General features: G+C 42.8%; 1 pseudogene across 1 annotated transcript; it reads left to right on the forward strand.

Annotated features, from left to right (window-relative positions):
* The first annotated feature begins 5,879 nt into the window (after positions 1 to 5,879).
* Positions 5,880 to 7,350, forward strand: LOC117082076 (annotated as a pseudogene). The gene has a single exon (XR_004436443.1). The product of XR_004436443.1 is annotated as a survival motor neuron protein-like (transcript).
* Positions 7,351 to 18,544: the final 11,194 nt, after the last annotated feature.

Consider the following 18,544-nt stretch of genomic DNA (forward strand, 5'->3'; position numbering starts at 1 on the left):
ACCGTTAGATGAAAGGGGTGTGACCTGATGGGAATAAGCTGGGGGAGCTCAGCAAGGCCTGTGTGGTCAGATCTTTCTCTGCATCTTTACAAATAAGGAGGCTCCTTTCCTCTGGGAATAGGGAGGACTGGAATGAAAGTCTTATGACCTACTCCAGAGAGGGTTAGAGGATTCTTCTATGTCCTGCTTCAGAGCAGAAGGGCCAGGGAAAGATCAGAAAGATCTTTCTGCTTCTCAAATGCCAAGGTGTCATATTTTGAGGTAGCATGTTCCATATACCCCAATGGCCATATATAGTAGTATCTTGTTAAATGACTACTGTGTTTCATTAATTTAGAATTATAGCTAGACATGGTAGGAGTTACCTATTGAGGTTAAACTCCTTTTTGAAGGAGTCTTACCAATATTTCTGTTTGTGATCGGGATAGATATTACCAAAGTCAGTAGTGAATATCAGTTAGTTTATTTGCTAACTCAATCAGATTTAGTAGCAGGAAATCAGATTTGGCTGTGCAGAAAAAGACTTTAAATATGATGATATTGGCCGGGCGCAGTGGCTCACGCCTGTAATCCCAGTACTTTGGGAGGCCGAGGCAGGTGGATTACAAGGTCAGGAGATTGAGATCATCTTGGCTAACATGGTGAAACCCCATCTCTACTAAAAAATACAAGTAGTTGGCCATACGTGGTGGCAGGCACCTGTAGTCCCAGCTACTCGGGAGGTTGAGTGGCGGAGAGTGGCGTGAACCCGGGAGGCAGAGCTTGCAGTGAGCTGAGATGGCGCCATTGCACTCCAGCCTGGGTGACAGAGCGAGACTCCATCTCAATATATATATATATATGATGATATTAAAAATCCTGAGTATTAAACATCATCCTGTGTTATTGCAGGCAAGTTAGGAGGGGGTGAAGTGGATATATAATTCACAGATATGTTCATGTTCTTATTGAAAGCAATTTTAAAATTCCAAAGCAGATTGCAAAAAAAAAATGTATTAAAAGCTTATGTGGCCGGGTGTGGTGGCTCACGCCTGTAATCCCAGCACTTTGAGAGTCCGAGGCAGGCAGATCACCTGAGGTCAGGATTTCGAGACCAGCCTGACCAACATGGAGAAACCCCGTCTTTATTAAGAGTACAAAAAAATTAGCCTTGTGTAGTGGCGCATGCCTGTAATCGCAACTACTCAGGAGGCTGAGGCAGCAGAATCACTTGAACCCAGGAGGCAGAGGTTGCAGTGAGCCGAGATCACGCCACTGCTCTCCAGCCTGAGCCACAGAGCGAGACTCTGTCTCAAAAAAGGGGGGGAAAAAAAAAGACCTAAGGAGTGCTGACAGCGGATCCCAGCTCCAGAGATTCTGAATTCATTAGTCTGGGGTATAGTCTCGTCACTGGAGTTTTGTGATGCTCTCCAGTGGATTCCAGTGTTTAGTCACTGCTAAACGTTGAGGAGCACTTCTCAAACTGTAATGTTTAAGAAATCATCTGGGCACCCTGTGAAATGCAGGTTCTGATTCAGAAAGTAGGGGTGGGGCCTGAAATTCTGCATAATCTGCTGCTGCCTTGTGGCCTCCACTTGGATTTGCAAGACTGTAGACTCCAGAGATCAAAGCACTTATGCAAGTGGTCGGGAGTTCTTTGATTTAAAGGGGTGTGAGCATAGCCTAGTGGAATTTCCTTAAATGCTTTCCAAAGGCCACATTCAGTCTTGTGGTAAAAAGATTACTAGCAGTTTTTCATTGTGTCTTCTTCACATGTGTGTTGCATGAGTTTTGGCACTTTTTTTTCAATCTGCTTTAGGACTTTTAAAATTAAAATATCATTCTTGTCTGGAGTTGGAAGTTTTTGAGTTCTTGGTATTTTTACATTCGGCTTCCTTCTTATAGCCTCTGTAATTAATGTTGATCCCCTGAAGTAGACAAGTCATTTGTCGTAACACAGTGCAGAACAATAGTGGGAAGAGACATCATGGCAGGTGTTGGAGGAGGAAATCATGAGAAGCTCTGTGAGATCAGAGAACCCAGCTGTCTAGATTTGAGTTCAAAGAAAAGTCTTAAGCATGAGCTTTCTTCAAGATTGATGCACTAAGTTTAATACTTAGTTTAAATACAACTTAGTTTAACAAATATAAGTTTTATTTTACTTCCCATGTTTTATAATCTAAATTGCCATTGGATTTTTTTTTTTTTTTTGAGACAGAGTCTCATTCTGTCCCCTAGGCTGGAGTGCAGTGGCACGATATCTGTTCACTGCAAGCTCCACCTCCCAAGTTCACGCCATTCTCCTGCCTCAGCCTCCCAAGTAGCTGGGACTACAGGCTCCCGCCACCACGCCCGGCTAATTTTTTTGTATTTTTAGTAGAGATGGTGTTTCACCGTGTGAACCAGGTTGCTCTCAATCTCCTGACCCATGGTCGGCCCACCTCAGCCTCCCAAAGTGCTGGGATTACAGGCGTGAGACACTGCACCCGGCCTATGTCAACATAATGGCAGCTTCACATTCTGGATATCTTTATGTTGGGGCAAAAGTTTCAAAGGTAACTGCTCTTCTGTAGCTAAGATTTTTTAGAGCAGAGGATGGAGCAAATTCTGAGTTACTGAAATTACATATTCAGCGCTATTGCCTTGTTTACCTTCAATTTCATCTTTGGAGTTGTGTTTTTAGAACTTTTTCAGAAGAGATGAGAGGAATGCTTTGGGAATTGATTTAGAAATCTTTTTGGTGTCATTACTTCTAATAGCTAGATATATTTTTTAATTGTAAAAAAATCTGGAAATACTTTTTTCTCTACCTGCCCCATTTTTTTTTTTTTTTTTTTGAGACTAGGTCTGGTTGTGTAGCCCAGCCTGGGGTGTGGTTGCACAATCATAGCTTGCTGCACCTTTGAACTCCAGGCCTCCAGTGATCCTCCCACCTTAGCCTCCTGAATAGCTGGGACTACAGGTGTGTGCCATCATGCCCAGCTAATTTTTTTTTTTAATTTTTTTGTACAGACAAGGGTCTCACTATATTGCCCAGGCTGGTCTCAACCTTTTTGCCTCAAGTGATTCTCCCAACTTGGCTCCCTGAATTGCTGGGATTACAGGCATGAGCCACCATGGCCAGTTTTTTTTCTGTTTTGTTTCCTGTTTCCCTTCTGTTTTGTTTTTTTTAGCTGTTTTTCTATCCCATCTTGAAGTCTTCATTGCCCCCTCATTTTCCAACATCATGAGTCCCACAGTATACTCAGCTAAGCATGACCACACACCGTTTCAAGAAGCCATTCATGGACCCAGCTTTTAGTACTGGCTGGGTCTCTGGCCTGCTGCAGCTTCCATTTGCTCCTCAGCTACCCTCTAGGCATCCAGTCTGGCTTAACCAGATTTCATGGCCTCATTTTGTCCTCTGCTACAGTGAATTCTGCTCCTGAGGAGAAGCATAACTATCTTCTAGAGGGAAACATTTTTGCTTTGGGTTATCAACCTTGGTTCTTTTGGGATATTGGAAATTACCCCGTTGAATGACCCAGACTTACGGTGGAAGTTCCAGCACAATTAATGCTGTTCAGAGTTGTGCTTTTTCTTCTGGCTTATAGTTACATTATACATTCTCATTATAGATGAAGAACTTCCAAATCTGTTTGTTACCTTCTACTTTCCCCCAGCCTGTTATTTTCAGGGTCACACTATGGAAGAACACTGTGGTGAAGGAAACACTCTGAATTCCTTGGGCAGGCATAGTCACTCATGTCTTTATTTCTGTCATGTTCATTTTGCAGTCCTGACACCTGACTTCTGTTGCTAGAGCTGCAACTATGTAGGTAGGAGTACTGTTGGCTTCGGGGATACACACACTGGCAACTCTATAGTACACTCTTATTTGATATAGCATAAGTATGTTTTTAAGAATTCATGTTATCCAAAATTATAAAAGCAGTTCTTTCAATGAGTGAAAGAAAGAGGGTTAAGGTTAGCTCCATACAAAGTCATATATAAACAGTACAGCTTTTTAATTTAGCTTTTATTTAAGAGCAATGACCCTTTACCTATCACCAGCAGTATTATTAGCCTGGCACCTTGTATTACTCTATTCCTCATCGTTTTGAAATATGGTGCAACAACACTCAAAAGAGCTGTGCTACAAGAAACAACTTTCCTTTCTGTAATGCCCTCCCTTTTAGGATCACTAGAAGTCTGTACAATGCAATTCAGATTCCTGAATTAATTATCTTTCCTATTAGTGTTATCACAACTCATAGCAGATTCCTGTATGTGCATGTATGTTATGAGTTGGATAAACATTGGTGGACTTCATTTGGAGTGAATCAGAATGGGATTCCTGTGAGAAGCCAACACCCCTCTAAACAAGCTTTTGGAGCATGACATGGCTTGGGTGTTTTCTCCCCTCCAAATCTCATGTTGAAATGTGATCCCCAGTGTTGGAGCTGGGCCTAGTGGGAGGTGTTTGGATCATGGGTGTGGATCCTTGCGCATGTCTTGGTGCTATCCTTGTGGTAATGAATGAGTTCTCACTCTGAGTTCACATGAGATCTGGTTTTAAAAAACCTGGGTGCCTGGCATGGTGGCTCACGCCTGTAATCTCAGCACTTTGGGAGGCCGAGGGTGGCGGATCACAAGGTTAGGAGATGGAGATCATCCTGGCCAACATCTTGAAACCCCGTCTCTACTAAAAATACAAAAATTCATCAGGTGTGGTGGCACGCATCTGTAGTCCCAGCTAGTTGGGAGGCTGAGGCAAGAGAATAGCTTGAACCCAGGAGGTGGAGGTTGCAGTGAGCTGAGATCACACCACTGCACTCCAGCCTGGGCAACAGAGCAAGACTCTGTCTCAAAAAAACCAAAAAAACAAAAAACAAACAAACAAAAAAACAACCTGGCACTTCCTTCTTCTCTCTCTCTCTTGTTCTCTCACCATGTAATATGCTGGCTCCTCTCTTCCTGCCATGATTGTAAGCTTCCTGAGGCACTCACTGGAAGCAGATACCAGCATTATACTTCTTGTACAGTCTACAGAACCATCAGCAAAAATAAACCTCTTTTATTTATAAATTGCCCAGTCTCAGGTATTCCTTTATAGCAACACAAACCGGCTAACACAGAGGATAACCAAATGTTTATTAATGTCTAAAACTTGGATAATACCTTACCTATAGCACAGGTTTGCTCTGAGGATCAATTGAAAGAGTAAAATATCTGTTCTTTCCTTGAACAAAGCTTTAATGAGTACCAACATGTGCAAAACACTGTGGTAGGGGATAGAGATCAGATGTGCCCCCTTCAGTTTAGGAAAAAATGAAATTGTTATGGGCCAGGGGCAGTGGCTCATGCCTGTAATCCCAGCACTTTGGGAGGACGAGGAGGGTGGCTCACGAGGTCAGGAAATCGATACTATCGTGGCTAACACAGTGAAACCCCGTCTCTACTGAAAATATAAAAAATTAGCCAGGTGTGGTGGCAGGCACCTGTAGTCCCAGTTACTTGGGAGGCTGAGGCAGGAGAATGGCGTGAACCTGGGAGGCGGTGCTTGCAGTGAGTCCAGATCGTGCCACTGCGCTCCAGCCTGGGCAACAGAGCGAGACTCCATCTCAAAAAACAAAAATAAATAAAATAAAATAAAGAAATTGTTATGGGTGTAATATATGATGTAGGTAGTAGTGTAAAAGGGGTAGGTATAAAAACTCTGTGGAACAGTTGATATTGGAGCTGAATGTTGAAAGGTGATTAGGTGTTTGTCAGGTAATCACGTGTGCACATGAAGTAAGTAGAGCAGAGCAGGAGCAACAACATAGAAGCTGATGTGTTCTGAAGCTGCAGATGCAGGTGATTAGAGGATAGAAGTACCAGAGATGTTGCAAGATGAGGTGAGGTGCACCCGCAAGTTTATTATGGTGATGAGCAGCGGCGACAGTGGTGGCGGCGTCCTGGAGCAGGAGGATTCCGTGCTGTTCCGGCGGGGCACAGGCCAGAGCGATGATTCTGACATTTGGGATGATACAGCATTGATAAAAGCATATGATAAAGCTGTGGCTTCATTTAAGCATGCTCTAAAGAGTGGTGACATTTGTGAAACTTCAGGTAAACCCAAAGCCACACCTAAAAGAAAACCTGCTAAGAAGAATAAACGCCAAAAGAAGAATACTGCAGCTCCCTTAAAACAGTGGAAAGTTGGGGCAAATGTTCTGTCATTTGGTCAGAAGATGGTTGCATTTACCCAGCTACCATTGCTTCAATTGATTTTAAGAGAGAAACCTGTGTTGTGGTTTACTCTGGATATGGCAATAGAGAGGAGCAAAATCTGTCCGATCTACTTTCCCCAATCTCTGACGTAGCTAATAATATAGAACAGAATGCTCAAGAGAATGAAAATGAAAGCCAAGTTTCAACAGATGAAAGTGAGAACTCCAGGTCTCCTGGAAATAAATCAGATAACATCAAGTCCAAATCTGCTCCGTGGAACTCTTTTCTCCCTCCACACCCCACCCCATGCCAGGGCCAAGACTTGGACCAGGAAAGCCAGGTCTAAAATTCAATGGCCCACGACCACCACCGCCAGCACCACCACCCCACTTACTATCATGCTGGCTGCCTCCATTTCCTTCTGGACCACCAAAAATTCCCCACCACCTCCCATATGTCCAGATTCTCTTGATGATGCTGATGCTTTGGGAAGTATGTTAATTTTGTGGTACATGAGTGGCTATCATACTGGCTATTACATGGGTTTCAGACAAAATCAAAAGGAAGGAAGGTGCTCACATTCCTTAAATTAAGGAGAAATGCTGGCATAGAGCAGCACTAAATGACACCACTAGAGAAACGATCAGACAGATCTGGAATGTGAAGCGTTATAGCAGATAACTGGCCTCATTTCTTCAAAATACCGGTGTTGGGAAAGAAAAAAGGAAGTGGAGTGGGTAACTCTTCTAGATTAAAAGTTATGTAATAACCAAATGCAATGTGAAATATTTTATTGGGCCCTATTTTGAAAAACCATCTGTAAAAGACTGGGGTGGGGGTGGGAGGCCAGCACCGTGGTAAGGCAGTTGAGAAAATTGGAATATGGATTAGATTTTGAATGATACTGGATAATTATTGGTAATTTTATGAGCTGTGAGAAGGGTGTTGTCGTTTATAAAATACTGTCTTAATTTGCATACTTAAGCATTTAAGAATGAAGTGTTAGAGCGTCTTAAAGTGTTTAAAATGGTTTAACAAAATTTGATGTGATGCATATGTGGCAAAATGTTACAGAATCTAACTGGTGGACATGGCTGTTCATTGTACTTTTTTTCTATCTTCTGTATGTTTAAAAGGATATAATAAAAATATTTAATTTTTTTAAATTAAAAAAAAGATGAGGTGAGGTACGTAGATAAGTAAAATGGGGCAGGAATGTGAGATGCATAATCTTGGGAGCATTTCTATGGAGTCTGAGTTTTATTCTATAGACAGGGAGAAGTCATTATACAGCCTTGAAGCAAGAAATAACATGATCAGCTCTACGTTTTCAAAAGATAACTGTGCTCCACATTATGTGTCATTAGGGAAATGCAAATTAAAACAACAGTGACGTACTGTTACATGACGGTTACAATGGCTGAAATCCAAAACACTGACAACACCAAAGCTGGTGAAGATGGGGAACACCAGGAACTCTCATTCACCGCTGGTGGGAATACAACATGGTACTTTGGAAGATTGTTTGGCAACTTCTTACATATTCTTACTGTATGATCCAGCAATTATGCTCCTTGGAATTTGCCCAAGTGAGTTGAAAACATGTTCACACAAAAAGCTGCATACAGATGTGTATGGAAGCTTTTTTCATAATTTCCAAATCTTGGAAGAAAGTAAGATGTCCTTCAGTAGATGAATGTGTAAATAAACTCTGTAGTATACCCAGACAATGGACTATTATTCAGCACCAAAAAGAAAAGAGCTATCAACCCATGAAAAGACATGGAGGAACCTTAAAAATGTGTGTTACTATGTGAAGGAAGCCAGTCTGAAAAGGCTGTATACTATAAAATTCTGAATTATGTTCTGGAAAAGATAAAACTATGGAGATGGTAACAAGTGTGGTGTTTGCCAGGATCTGAGGGGAGAGAGGAATGAATAGGCAAAGCACAGAGGGATCGTAGCATAGCGTATGTATTCTGTGTGGTACTGTAATGGTGGATACACGTCATTACGCATTAGTTCAAATCCATCAAGAGTGAACCCTAATGTAAATTACAAACTTCAATTTTTGTGTGAAAATGATGTGTCACTGTGGGGTTCATCAGGTGTAACAAATGTACTACTATGGTGCGGGTTGTGATAGAAGGCGGCTGTGGGAGTGGGGGGCATATAGGAACTCTCTAATTTCTGCTCAGTTCTACTGTTCAAAACATGAAATCTATCCAAAAAGGAAAATTTTCATGTTTAGACTAACTTAGTTCATTTCCCTCATTTAGTTCCTTCGTTGTTGAGGTTTCATGGCAATGCATTCTAAAATCAAACATAAAATTATTCTAGAACTTTGTGTGACTTCTCCCGTTGCTTAAACATCATTGCTGAATAATGTAAAAATATGATACCCTAATCTAGTTTTCATAAACTTTTTTCAAAGTTGAAAGAAAAAAACTGGCATCATGGACAGATGGGTTGAGTGAAAGGCAAGAATCGAGGATCAAAACTAGGCCATGAAAATTGCTCAGTTGAGAGCTAATGAAGCCATAAATTAAGTCCTAATCAGTGTAGATGGAGTGGGTGACAGATTTAAACAATATTAAGAGGCCGGGCACAGTGGCTCATGCCTGTAATCCCAGCCCTTTGGGAGGCCAAGGCGGGCAGATCACAAGGTCAGGAGTTCAAGACCAGTCTGGTCAATATGGTGAAACCCTGTCTGTACTAAAAATACAAAAATTAGCTGGGCGTGGTGGTGCGTTCCTGTAGTCCCAGCTACTCAGGAGGCTGAGGCAGGAGAATCGCTTGAACCCAGGAGGTGGAGGTTGCAGTGAGCCGAGATCACGCCACTGCACTACAGCCTGGGTGACAGAGAGAGACTCTGTCTCAAAAAGAAAAAAAAAATTAAGAAGTCATATTGTCTAGAATTGGTCATTTCTAGGTGTCATGGGGTTGGGGGAAAATCCAAAATGATTGACAGATCATTATGAGTGATGGTACGAGGCATCTCTTTATCAAGATGAGGACTACAGGAAAGCAGGAGGTTTGTGGGAAAAATGGTAAGTTTTGAGCATGTTGGATTTCAGATGCCTCTGGAGTATCATGCATATGAAGTGGAGATTACTAACAAAACCACAACCTTTAAAAATAACTGCTTCTTTAAACATGCTTATATTGTAGTGAGTTCAGTGATATCTCATATCCTTTGGTAGAAAAAATTGTAGAAGATTTGTGTATGGCTCATTTCTCTGACTCTTGCGCTTTCATAGTGTTCACTGTCTGTTCACCTAGGTTTACTTTCTGATACCCTTCTCCCACTCTGAGGCTTTACCTATCCTGAAATACATTTAAAAATTTACCCCTGTCAGAAACACTTCCCAACTCATCCTATAAGGCTGGTATTACCCTGATACCAAATCCAGACAGACATAAAGAAAACTGTAGATTGTCTCTTATGATTATAGACACAGAGATCCTGAGGAAATACTTCCAGACCAAATCCATCAACATATGTAAAGGATTACATACCACGTACAAGTGGGATTTATCCCAGTAATGCAAGATTGATTTGACGCACAAAAATTAATGTAATACGTGAATAAAAGGGGAAAGAAAATCACATGATTATTTCAATAGTCACTGAAGAAAGCATTTGACAAAATTCACACCCCTTCATGATTAAAAAGAAAACCCACCTAAAGTAGGAATAGAAGGGAAGCTCCTCAACCTGATAATGGATATCTATAAAACCCCACAGTTAACATTATACGTAAAGGTTTCCTTCTATAATCAGGAATAAGACAAGGATGTCCAGTCTAACCACTTTTATTCAATCTTGTACTAAAGGTTCTAGAGCAGGGCAATTAGGCAAGAAAGGGAAATAAGAAGGGCATGGTGGCTCATGCCTGTAATCCCGGCACTTGGGAGGCTGAGGTGGTTGGATCACCTGAGGTCAGGAGTTCAAGACCAGCCTGGCCAACTTGGTGAAACCCAGTCACTAATAAAAATACAAAAATTTGCCTGGTGTGGCGGTGGGTACCTGTAATCCCAGCCACTGGGAGGCAGAGGCAGGAGAATCACTAGAACCCAGTAGGCAGAGGTTGCAGTGAGCCAAGATTGAGCCACTGTACTCCACCCTGGGCAATCGTGCGAGACTCTCTCTCAAAAAAATGGTGGGGTGGGGGGAAATAAAAGAGCATATAGATTAGAAAGGGAGAAGTAAAGCTCTATTTGTAAATGACATGATCTTGTATATAAAGCTTTTATATAGAAGATATTTAGGAAGATCTAAATAACTAAATGAACTAAATAAACAGTTCAGCACAGTTGCAGTGTACAAGATCAATATATTAAAATCAGTTGTGTTTCTATACACTAGTATTGAACAATCTGAAATTAATTAAGATGGTGACTCCATTTATGATACCATTTAAAGGAATAAAATACTTAGGAATAAATTTAACAAAAGAGAACAAAACTTGTGCTCTAAAAATTGTAAAACATTGTTGAAATAAATTAGGTATAAACTGAAAAATAGTACATATTTATGGATTAGAAGTCTTAGTATTAACATTGCAATACTCTCCAAATCGACAGACTTAATATAATCCCTGTCAAAATCCCAGCTAACATTTTTGCAAAATGGGCATACTTAAAATTCATATGGCAATTCAAGGAGCTCAGAATAGCCAACAATCTAAAAATAGAAGAACAAATTGGAGGGCTCACACTGCCTAATTTCAGAACTTACTACAAAGCTGTAGTAATTAAGATAGTGTGGCACTGGCATAGGTAGGTCACTAGCATAAAGAGTCTGGAAATAAACCTTCACATTTACAATAAATTGATTTTTAACGAGGATCCAAGACAATTCAATTTTGAAAGAATGGTTTTCCTGACAAATGATACTAGAACAACTGGTTATCCACATGCAAAAGAATAAAGTTAGCAAAATTAAATTGAAATTGGACAATACACCTAAATATAAGAGCTAAAACTATACAACTCTTAGAAAAATATGTAAGTCAATCTTTACTACTGTGCGTTAGGCCAAGTTTTTGAAGTACGACAAAAGAAAAATAGACAAATGAGATTTTACCGAAATTAAAAACTTTTGTGTCTCAAAAGATACCATCAAGAAAGTTAAAAGACAACCCACAAAATGAGAGAAAATATTTGCCATTTATATATCCATTAGTATTTTTATCTAGAATATGTAATATAAAAACTCATACAACTCAATAAAAAATTCAACTAAAAATAGACAAAATATGTGAATAGGCATTTCTCCAAAGAATGTATGCAAATGGCCAAGAATCACATTAAAAAGATGCTCAATATTATTAGTTTTTAGAGAAATGGAAATCAGACCACAGTGAGATACTACTTCACACCCACTAGGATAGCTTTAATCAAAAAGGCAGAAGTATTGGCAAGGGTGTGGAGAAATTGGCACCCTCATTCATTGTTGGTGGGACTCTAAAATGATCCATACCATTTAGAAAACAGTTTGGTAGTTCCACAAAGTGCTAAACATAAGAGTTACCACATAACCCAGCAAAGCTACTTCAAAGAGGAAGGAAAACCTATGTTTACACAAAAACTTGCAGTTGAATGTTCATCTTAGCATTATGTGTAACAGCCCCCAATTGGAAACAACTCAAATGCTCATCAACTGATGGATGGATAAACAACATGAGATGTATTGCTACAAGGGACTATTATTCAATAATAAAAAGGAGCGAAGTACTGATATATCTTAGAACATGATGAACTTTGAAAACATTATACTAAGTGAAAGAAACCAGCCACAAAAAATCATATGTGATTCTATTTATGTGAAATGTCCAGAATAGACTAATTTGGAGACAGAAAGTAGATTAGTGGTTGCGCAGGGTTGAGTGGAGGACTGGGGGAATTTGGGAGTGATGGTTACAGGGTATGGGGTTCCTTTTAGAGGTGATGAACATTTTCTAAAGCAAATGTAGTGATGGTTGCACAACTCTGTGTACATAATAAAAACCGTTGAATTTTAGGCTTTAAATGAGTGACTTTTATGGCATGGGAATTATATTTCAATAAAGTTTTTTTTCTTTCTTTTTTTGAGATGGAGTCTTGCTCTGTCACCCAGGTTGGAGTGTAGTGGCGTGATGTTGGCTCATTGTAACCTCTGCCTTCTAGACTCAAGTGATTCTCTTGCCTCAGCCTCCCGTGTAGCTGGGACTACAGGCACGCATCACCATGCCTGGCTAATTTTTGTAGTTTTTGGTAGAGACAGTGTTTTGCCATGTTGGCCAGGCTAGTCTCTAACTCCTGACCTCAGGCGATTTGACTACCTTAGCTTCCCAAAGTGTTGGGTTTACAGGTGTGAGCCACTGTGCCTCGCCCTCAATAAAGCTGTTTTTAAAAAGGTTTACCCACCTCACCAGAAAGATGTATATCATTTTTCCTAGTTTAAGTTCAAGGCCCCCCTTTACAAATTTTTCACTGATTAATAGTCTTTTCATGTTACTACATAGAGATCTCCTTCCTTGTTTACAGTGCGCCTCTGGGTTTTGCACTGGCCCCTGCCGCTTTTTTGAACACCGGTCTCAGAATCCAGCTTGTTTCCTCACTCTTCGACTTCTCTGTGAGGCCTCCCTGATGAAATACACACAACAGGAAGCCTGCTAGCACATACCACCCTGTGCTCCTGGTCCCCTTTCCTGTTTCACTGTTTGCCACAGCACATGTTGCCAGGGGCAATGTATATTTACTTATTCATTGTCTCTACTTCCCACTAAAGTAAGCACCACAAGGGCAGGACTTTTCATTCCCTGTTTGCATCCCTAACACCCTGTCCTTAATATCAGTGCTGGACATGTGGTAAGCCATAGGCTCTTGTGGCTACACGACATGTGCTCTGTTCTCAAGTGGGGTGATTCTGTCGATGTCTGGAGAAACTTTGGGTTGCCATGCCTTGAGGATTAACTAGGTGCTACTGACATCTGACAGCTGGTGGCCAGGGAGGCTTCTGAACGTGGTACAATACACAAGACCACCCACAACACAAAGAATGATTCAGCCCCAAATATCAACAGTGCAGAGGCTGAGAAAACCTGTGTTAGACCAACACTATCCAATAGAAATACAACCAAGTGGTCGGGCCCGGTGGCTCACATCTGTAATCCGAGAACTTTGGGATGCCGAGGCAGGTGGATTGCTTGAACCCAGGAGTTTGAGTACAGCATGGGTAACACAACAAGACCTTCTACAAGAAATAAAAAAATTGGCTGGGCATGGTTACATATGCCTGTGGTCCCAGCTACCCGGGATGCTGAGGTGGAAGGATCAATTGAGCCCAGGAGGTCAAGGCTGTGGTAAGCCATGATCGCACCACTGCACTCCAGCCTGGGCACCGAGGCCACACTTCCAATAGGCTGCTCCCAGCCAGAATCGAGCATGTCAGGGTACTAGTGCCACCTGTTCCTGGAGGACAAGGGAATCCTCTAACAGTCAACAGTCCACCAGAGACTCCCAACTGATCTGGTCAAATCTTCCTAGAGCTGCGCTATGTCTCGGACTCCTCCTGCCCTACCTTCCTTCCTTACCCCTCTCCCTTCTCACATGGCAGTCTGAAGGCTCTCCCTGATCACTCCTGGGCCCTCCCATAACCTGCATAGGTGCATCCCCAGTAAATCTCTGCTGATGTCATCCTAACTTGGTGCCTGCTTCTGGGAGGATTCATACTAACACAGGTTTCAAGGCCAGACAGCATTCCAATCCCACTTCCACCACAGAGCTTGAGCCAGTTCCTACCCCTTTCTCAGCCTATTTCCTCAGCACTGAAAAGAATATTGAAACAGAAACTCTTTGAAAGCCCTTCCTGTCCTGATCTGTTCTAGAATTGGGCTCAGCAGGGTTCATGCAAGGACACAAGTGTAGCCACCTCTGAGGAGCCCCTCACATGCCCATTTTAGCCAGTTTGTTTCTCCCTGGGCTCCTACAGCCCCATGTGCCCATAATGCAGGGTTGCAAACACCTGTTTTCTCCTCTGATTCCCCAAAGGGTGCTGGACACCTTTAGAGGGGCTCTGTTTTGTTCACTTATCCATGATCTCAGAGAATGTTTACAGTGCACAGTGAATACCAAGCACTGGAAATGCTCAGTGAACAAAACCACCACCAGCCCCCACCAGCGTTCAGCAAGGAGGAGATCTGTGGCTACAGTCTCTTTAGTTCCATGGAAATGACACCAGCAGTCCACATAAGTGAGGGCCTGGTGCAGGTGCTGGGTTCCCAGCAAAGGTCTTTCCATGTATTTTCTATTATATGAATCCTGGCATGCTCATTGTGAGGTTCCATTACTACATCCTCATCTTACACATGAATGAACTGAGGCTCAGGGAACTGGAGTTGATTGTCCCAGCCTGCACAGCTAGGAAGAATCAAGGGGTGAGGTTTTGGTTTTATTTTGCATATTTCAGTAGCTTTACTGAGGTATAATTTACACACCATAAAATTTACTGCGATAAATGTACAGTTAGATCAGTAAATCCACAGATTTGGGCAACCATCATCACAAGCCAGTTTTAGAACATTTCTTTTTTTTTTTTTTTTTTTTTTTTGAGGCAGAGTCTCGCTCTGTCGCCCAGACTGGAGTGCAGTGGCGCAATCTCGGCTCACTGCAAGCTCCGCCTCCCGGGTTCACGCCATTCTCCTGCCTCAGCCTCCCGAGTAGCTGGGACTACAGGCGCCCGCCACCTCGCCCGGCTAGTTTTTTGTATTTTTAGTAGAGACGGGGTTTCACCATGTTAGCCAGGATGGTCTCGATCTCCTGACCTCGTGATCCGCCCGTCTCGGCCTCCCAAAGTGCTGGGATTACAGGCTTGAGCCACCGCGCCCGGCCAGAACATTTCTATTACTCTAAAAACATTTCTCTTCCATTCCCATCCCCAGCACTAGGCAACCACCAATCTGCTTTCTGACTCTACAGATGTGCCTTTTTCTGCACATTCCCTCTAAGTGAAATCATATACTGTGCGGCCTTTTGTGGTTGGCTTCTTTCACATAATGTAATGATGCTGAGGCTCATCCATGTTGTAATGTCCATTGTGGCTTCATTCCTGTCTGTTGACAAATCAAGTTCTGCTGCTTGGATGGACCGCAAACGTCTACATATCCTTTCTTCAGTTGGTGCACATTTGGGTTGTTTCCAGTCTTGAGTATTATGAATAATATTGTTATGAAAATGTGTGTGTAAGTTTTTGTGTGAGAATATGTTTACATTTCTCTTGGGTAGATCCCTAGGAGTGGAGTTGCTGGGTCACACGATAAGGGTGAGTTACACAAGAAACTGCCAAACTTGTCTTTGTAAATCGGTTGTCCCACCAGCAGCATATGAGGGTGTCACTGTTCCCCACAGTAGGGCTGAGATTGGAAGCAAGTCCAGCCTGACCCAGAACCCTGATGCCCAGCTCTTTGGTGATCTTTTCTTTCTAACATTGGGATACCCAGCTAAGGAATGAGGATCACGGCTGTGCAGGAATGAGGGCTGTCTGTGAAAAACAGAAGTGCTCCTGCACCAGCCCAGACAAAGACCCCCATGTATCTCCATTGATTTCTCATCCTCCAAGTGATGCTGGAGCCCCTGGGTTTCCCCACACGCAAAGCCCCACATTTCTGACCCCTGCCATTTATCTTCCATTGAGCCTTAGGTTCTGGTGAGAGTAACAAGGATAGACAGGGGTTCACAGCCCAGGGCTAGGGATGCCCCATACCCCGGGCAGTGACCTTGGAAGGGCTGATTCAACTGGAACTCAATACTGAAGCACCTAGGATGTGACCATTTACAAACTGAAAAAAGATAATGCAGAAGCATGGGGTCCCCGATTAGCTGATCTGAGCTGAGGCGGGGCTTGGCAATCACTGGATCCAATGCTTTTCCTGAAACATGAGCATTGAGTTTCCTGCCCACACAACCCTGGGCTTAATTAAGTCCAAGCAGCAAACAGGGTCCTCAGTATGGGTAAAGCATTGATATTGGAAGACAATTCAATGTTTGAGAAAGCCTTGCAGACCCCCTGGGAATGTCTTGAATTCTAAGGAGACCATCTTGCCCTACTTCCTTATTTGACAGAAATGGAAAACTGTGGCACGCTGAGGTGGAGTGACATACCCCAGGTCATCCAGTAAGGTGAGGGTGGAGCAAAGGCTTGGTCCCACAGCATATATTCATCCATCTCTTTGCCTATTCCTTGTCTTCCAGCAGAAAGTAAGCTCTGAGAAGATAAGGATTTTCCTCTCCTTTTCTACAACTACTGTCTTCCTTGATTCTAGCACAGTGGCTGGCACAGGGTGGGTGCTCAGTAAATATCTGGCGAATGGGCCAGTCATGGTGGATCATGCCTGTAATCCCAGCACTTTGGGAGGCCAAGACAGGTGGATCACGAGGTCAAGAGATCGAGACCATCCTGGCTAACACGGTGAAAACCTGTCTCTAGTAAAACTATTAAAAAAAAAATTAGTCAGGCGTGGTGGCGGATGCCTGTAGTCCCAGCTACTCAGGAGGCTAAGGCAGGAGAATGGCGTGAACCCAGGAGGCGGAGCTTGAGTGAGCCAAGATCGCGTCACGGCACTCCAACCTGGGCGACAGAGCGAGACTCAGTCTAAAAAAAAAAAAAAAAAAAAAATCTGGTGAATGAACCCAGGTGCCCTGACTTCTCTGCTTCATTTCACAAAACTGATCTGAGCACCTACTATGTGCTACAAGCTGTGACAGATATTGGGGATAAGATTTGAGTAAGACAGGACCCTTGCCTTCAAGGCACTGAGTTCTCAAGGGCAAGATGGTAGGTACACAGCTAGGCACAGAATTCTGTGACTACATTTTTCTATTGCTACAAAGGGATTTGGAGCTTGTGTAATCTGAACTCAGCCAGGAGGTACAGAAGACTTTAGACCAAGGTTTAAAATAAAGAGGCTGAGGCAAGGCTCCAGTCCCAGAGCATCCCCAGGAGGCTTACCCTGTTCTTCCATGAGTGTCTTCTGATTAGAAACTCTGGAGTCTAGGAGGTCAAGGTGGGAGGATCACTGGAAGCCAAGAGTACAAGACCAGCCTCGGCAAGAAGGCAAGACCTTGTCTCCATGAAAAATAAAAATTAAAAATAAATAAAAATAAAATGTTAGAGAGAGAGACACAGACACCAGCCTAGGTAACATGGTGAAACCCTATCTCTACAAAACATACAAAAATTAGCTGGGTGTGGTGGTGTGCACCTGTGGTCCCAGGTCCTTGGGAGGCTGAGGTAGGAGAATCTCTTGAGCCTGAGAGGCAGGAATCACATCACTGTACCCCAGTCTGGGTGACAGAGCAGGACCCTGTCTCAAAAGTCAGAGAGAGATTGAGATAAACAGCAGAGTCTGACTGGAGCTGAATTATTGTACTCAGCCTTGACCAACTGTCCCAGCCACTGACCAGCACTGGGCACAGAGGGTAAACACTGCAAAGGAAGTGACCAGCTTAGAGAACACTATTCATCACTCCAAGGCCTGATGTTAACCACACTGAGGCTTCATATTAAACAGAACACGAGAACAATGTTCTGGTTACGTTTCTTGAAAAGAGTCCCTTTTTGTAGAGATACACATTAACATATTTCCAGATGAAATCATACAATGTCTGCATGTTGTTTCAGCATAATATTACACGGGAGATGGGATAGGCTGATGGCCACTAGAGCATGTTGACGATACCTGAGTTCTGTCTATCTTTAGGTTAAAATTTCTTTCAGCTGGTCGCGGTGGCTCATGCCTGTAATCCCAGCACTTTGGATGCTGAGGCGGGTGGATCACGAGGTCAGGAGATCGAGGCCATCCTGGCTAACACGGTGAAACCTGTCTCTAGTAAAACTATTAAAAAAAAAATTAGTCAGGCGTGGTGGCGGATGCCTGTAGTCCCAGCTACTCAGGAGGCTGAGGCAGGAGAATGGTGTGAACCTGAGGCAGAGCTTGCAGTGAGCCAAGATCACACCACTGCACTCCAGCCTGGGCGACAGAAATTCTGTCTCCAAAAAAAAAAAAAATCCTAGAAGATTTCTTAAAGAAGCAAAAAACGTAAATATATATATATAGATAGATACATCGATTACATGTGGACTTGGAGAAGCCAACACCATTGCTTCTGGTTCCCACCGGCAGCCAAGACTCCGCAAGGTATTTGGGTCGGCCACACCTTTGCATGGCTTCCTTGTTCTTCCTGAAGTCTTTCCTAATTGTGCTGGAATACACGCATTGCCGCAGGGAATCCCCTGTTCCACAGTTTCTTTCTAGTGTGACTAAAGCCTTTGCTGGATCTTATAAATCACAAGATTTCACAGGAGATGCAGCCCTGGATCAGATAC

Source organism: Trachypithecus francoisi, unplaced genomic scaffold (assembly GCF_009764315.1).
Source record: "Trachypithecus francoisi isolate TF-2019V2 unplaced genomic scaffold, Tfra_2.0 Lachesis_group9, whole genome shotgun sequence".
Classification (NCBI taxonomy): domain Eukaryota; kingdom Metazoa; phylum Chordata; class Mammalia; order Primates; family Cercopithecidae; genus Trachypithecus; species Trachypithecus francoisi.